Below are 5,363 nucleotides of genomic sequence, written 5' to 3' on the forward strand. Positions count from 1 at the left end.
AACATATTATGGCTCCTAGAGCTTTCAATGTTTTTATACCTAACAAGTTTTCTGGCCATGATTTAGTAAGCAATAAATCTGTAGTACGTGTCAATGGACCGACCGTAAGCGGAAGAGGTTGTGTTACGTCATTGATTATAGGTTTTCCTGAGAATTCAAGGGAAATATTTTGTGAGCCTGAGAGGGGTGCCCCTGGAACTTCACTGCGTCTTATAGTTGTTCTGCTTGCCCCTGTATCAAGTAAAAACTTTCTGTCTTCCCCTAATAGTTCACTATGTACATAAGGTCCCTCTTGGTCTACAGGAACCTCTATAAGGGGTAAGCCAACTTCCCTCTCTAGGCTATTTCATGTGTATCGCTGATAATCGGGATAATCTGCTTGTGCATACTGATACATCTGTTGTGTCGTTGCTTGTGTTGCAGCAATAGGCTGCGCTTGTGGTGGTGCTACGATCTGTTGTGGAGCTGCCTGTTGCGGAGCTAGTTGTTGCGGAGCTAACCTAGGTTGTGCATGCTGAAGGATTTGTTGTTGATTCTGATCCTGTCTAGGTGGACGTGGTCTTTCCTGGGTTCTACCTGTAGCAATATTATGTTTCAGGACTGGACAATCGTGTATATAATGACCTTGTTGTTTACAATAGTTGCATGTCCCTTTCGTTGGACCTGCGGAATCACCCTTTTGATGACCATCGGCTGGAACTGACTGTGCAACAAGCATTTTCATTTTTGTATCTTTCATACGTCTTTGTTCATGTTCTTGTTCTTCTCTAATTCTATTGTGGTGATATTGTAACATCTGTAACATCTGTGATGGGGTATTACCTTGCCAGGTACTTTCGAATTTCAATACTCTATTCTTGACTTGCAGCAGAGAATTTTCAACTAATTTTGTCACAAACAGATGTGGATATGACTCACTACTGGCTTTTATGCCACTATTTATACCAAAACATTTTTCAAATCGGGAATAGAAATCACTAGTGTCTTCATCTGGCTTTTGTTTACAGGCTGATATTGCACCCCAGTCTTCCTTTTTCGTAGTTAATAAACGTGGCAGTACCTGCACTAGTAATCCTGGTAGTGCTGTAGTCTTTTCCCCAAGCCCTGCTCCTGCAGCTCGGGCCCTTTCTTCGTTTTCTAATGCTGTCCAATCTATCTTTTGGTCTCCCACCTCCCATTCCTTTTCTTTGAGTTTCTCATAAACACCGGCGGGTAGGACTTTTAATATTTTCATAATGTCGGGGTAGGTATACTCTCCCATGAGTAACATGTCCTTTAATTCACGGTGGAAACCTGCTGGATCTTTGTCATGACTGGGTACTACTTTCTTCATTTCTAATAATTCCAATTTAGTTATAGGCGTGTACACAAACACGCGTGTAAAGTTATTACCATCACCTCTGATTGGGTGCACTTCGCGTAACGGGTTCTGTCTATCTATGTGATACATTTTTCTTCCCATGATGGGAACTGGAACGTGTTCTGAGCATACGAAAGTTAAATATTGGTTTCGAAATTCTAGAATTTCTTTAATCAAATCAGTACCTGACCCTCTCCATATATTCGTGAGTAGTTCTGTCAATATGTCAGGTAAGGGTCCTGGATCGGAGTGTTGGCTTTTATATATTATAAGGAGGTGTTGAATCATGTATATACTAGCTAAACGCTGTTCGTATGGATCAAGATTCAGAAACGTGTGTGCAAGTACATCATCATTGTATTCGCTGGGACTGTCAGCCCATTGTACTGCTGACCTGGCTAATTCTTGTTCGTCCATGGAATCGAGCATGTGGTACCCCCTTCGATCTCGGAGTAATTTATCAGCGGCTTGGAATAGGTGTTCGGGGGACTTTATATTTAACATCGGGGTTTGAAAATGTCGATTATATTCTGGACGTATCGGACGTATCGGGTCATTAAAACCTCTGGTATTATTATGGGGTCTTCCTCTACCTACATAAGCTATCGTTTCTAATTGTTCTGATTCTTGCTCCTCCTCTTCTTCTGATTCTACTCTGTCTGTTTCTCGTCTTTCTTTATGTATTCGTTCTACTTCCTTGCGGATCTTTCGACACATGGCGATTATACACGCCTGTCTATCATGTTTCTCTTCTGATATGTTCTTACCCCATTTGGCAAGTCTTTGCATAGTATCGTGATCTGCCCCAGGCCTGTCTTGATTCCTAATTACGCAATTTATGAAAAAACGTAGTAGTTGTCTTTGGACATCCACTTTCTGGTATTCCATAGCTTCGTTAATACTTTCTGGACCTCGCCCTGTTTGGACAAAGCGATATATATCGTCTAGGTGATCAACCATTCCTGGTATCGTCATTAAATACAATGTAGCTCGTCGTATACGTAGTGATGATATGAGCAATTTGTCTTGTCTACCTGGCACTGGATCGTATCTACAATCCACAAGCTGTTCTTTAAACATGTCGGATGTCGCTAATTGGGGTGTACGTTGGAGTGCTAAATCTCTAAGGGTCTGTTTATTTCGCGGCGGTGTGGCAAACATGTCTGTCGTACCTCCTGTAGCACCATCTGAGGTGCTAGGCACGAAAGGATTCGTTGGACGTAGGATAGAGATTGTAGATGCGGGAAAAACTGTAGAAACGGACGGGCCTGTGGGAACTTGTGTAGGAGTTTGTAGTTGCGGGGATACAGACGGATGCTCTTGGTGTTGAACACCATCGGCAAGCGGTGTGGGTGGTATGGCATTAGCATATTCGGGAGCTACGTCATCTAAATAGGAGGAAAGAAAAACGTCCTTTGCTGTTTTGGGATGTGTTTTGGGATGTGCTTTTATCGGGAGCAATGGAGGAGTTAAGTTTTTTGGTATTTCCGGGGTAGCCTTAGGTAACCCTTCGGCCAGAAGAGGATACATACCATTCATAAGAGTGTTTCTTTGTCTATCTACCTGTTCTGATTTTACTCGGGTACCTTCCTCAATTAATAGATTTTCTCGGGTTTTTTTTGAATTCTCTCTACCTTTCTCTTCCTGTCTGAGTGCTTTTTCTGTACGTCTATATGATTCTTTACGCCATAATTCAATGGCATCTTTCTGTGATTGTCTGGCTTTCTTTTTCCATAATTCTTCTTCTACTCTCATGATGCAATCTGCATCCCAGGTCCCCGCTGCGGGCCATCTCTGACTTTCTGGCAAATCCTTGGTGTAGTCCACCCATAAATCAAGAAATAAGACGGCATCTAGGCCATGCTTATGATACATAAAGTATCCTGGAGTGTCCCTAGGTGGGATGGGAACAGCTTCTTCGAGTACACCTTTTCTAGTTTTGATCTGTCTTATTTTCGAAAAGAGCGGCATTTTTAGATCTGGTTACTTAACCTTAAACACACGTAATACAATAAAACACAATAAGGAACAATCATTCACACCACAATATATAGAACGTATTAAAACATTTAACACTTAACAGTTTTAACGAACGATGATAACTAATAGAAAACTAGTTAATGACATAATACTGACACTAAATAATACTTATTTATATGCAAGACATACTAGATATACTGCTAAACAGTACAGATACACTGCTGAAACAGTGCAGACCGGATTTGTGTACCCAAACCCGTCTTGACCGGCACAGACTATGTGCACGTTAAATGCCTCCCCGGTAATGGTACTCACCGGGTAGCTCGGAACGGAAGGCCTCGGAACGGAACTGAAACTGGACCGGACTGGACTCGACTCGACTGGGCTCGGAACTTCGGAACCTGGCGGGCCTCTGTATACCTCGGATCTTGCTCTCTCAGCTAGGCTCTGGTCGGGATACTTCGCACTTCTCACCGCCTCGTCTGGGTGTTGATCGCAGCCTCAGTCGCCTCCGCTTGGCCGGAAGGAGATGCAGGAAATCCTGCAGGTACGCATTTTTGTCCGTTCAGCTGTGGCAGGAGACCGGGCCTGCAACGCACCGCCGGCGCGTGAGATGAGAAAGTGTCCCTATTCGGGCGCCAATTTATGTGGTAAATATTTCATTACCGGTACTATTTTTATGCGGTAAAGTCTAGTAAGAATAACTCAGTAAATATAAGAGGCAGAATCCGTGGTATTAGAGGTTTTAAAAGGCTTTATTCCTTGACAAAGGAAATACAATTCGAATTGCAGGCTTCTATTCCATCACCACGAAAGTTCAGGAAGGAAGGGCATACATTATTGACAGATAATCAGTTTTATAGTAGATGCATTACAGTGAAACAGATGCAGGAGGCGTAACAGCTGATAATACAGATAAAATGTGCATACGTAACTAATAGAGGCGGACATATGGGTGGAATTTAATAAACGTCATCATACATGATGTCACAAGTGGGTGGATCCATAAGAGAATCCTGCAATGTCAGCAGAAATATGTGGCAGAGATGCGCGCGCAGCCGCATGACGTGTGATTGACGTGCAACTAGAGGGTGAAGGGGACTTGACATTTAGCTCTACATGTGGAGACAGAAGTCTGGGGGTCATGTCAACCTAATCCCAAATCATATCTAATATCCTATGTTTAAAGAACTGTGTTATCCAAAAGGAAAGGTCTCTAGGATAGAATCTATTCTATACTGACTGTTAGTGCGTGTACAAGCGTCTAAGTGTCTACATGAGATGCGAGGGGGTAGGAATATTCCATGGTAACAGGGGCTATGAATTACTTGCATGAGGACAGCGAGGCCTGGCCCTTTGCACGGTAGCTGGAGGAATGTTTACCTAAACTACTAGACAGGAATGCATCGGATGAGGAGCGGAGCAGATAATCTTGAAGGTGAAATACAGTTTTTGGCAGGCAACAGGCTGGATCAGGCACCGTTAGCCGCGCAGGGAGTAGGACAAAGTTCATGGATACAGATGCAGGCTCAAACTGGAGCTTTCAGAGGCAGAAGGCAGGAAAAGGCTTGATGACAGAATTCTGGGCCTACTCGCCTGAATCTGTAAAATGTGGAAAGTGAACCACATAAAGTCGGTGGCCTTTCATACTTAGGAATGGAATATCTGACCCATTCATGGCGGATCTGAAAGAGGACATGTTGACGGTGGACGCACATATATTTGCGTCTTCAAAACTGGAACGGGAGGGAACATACATGTACTTATAGCATGCACATGGAGCCGTTGGGGTCTACGATAGGGGACATAACTGATCACAAAATTCATATTTCCTCAAATAGAAGATTACAAATGAAAGGTGACAGAGTGCACACCGGTTGTTTCCGTTCTTAGGTTGATTGTTTGTTTGTTTGTATTTTGTAGGCGTGCATGCCCGAATTCGTGGACTGCCCAGTACACGTGTGTACAGTACTCTCTGAAAGTAAGCGGGGCGACGTATCACCCCACATGTGGGGTGATACGA

The sequence above is a fragment of the Triturus cristatus genome, chromosome 6 (assembly GCF_964204655.1).
Source record: "Triturus cristatus chromosome 6, aTriCri1.1, whole genome shotgun sequence".
In the NCBI taxonomy this organism is placed as follows: Eukaryota; Metazoa; Chordata; class Amphibia; order Caudata; family Salamandridae; genus Triturus; species Triturus cristatus.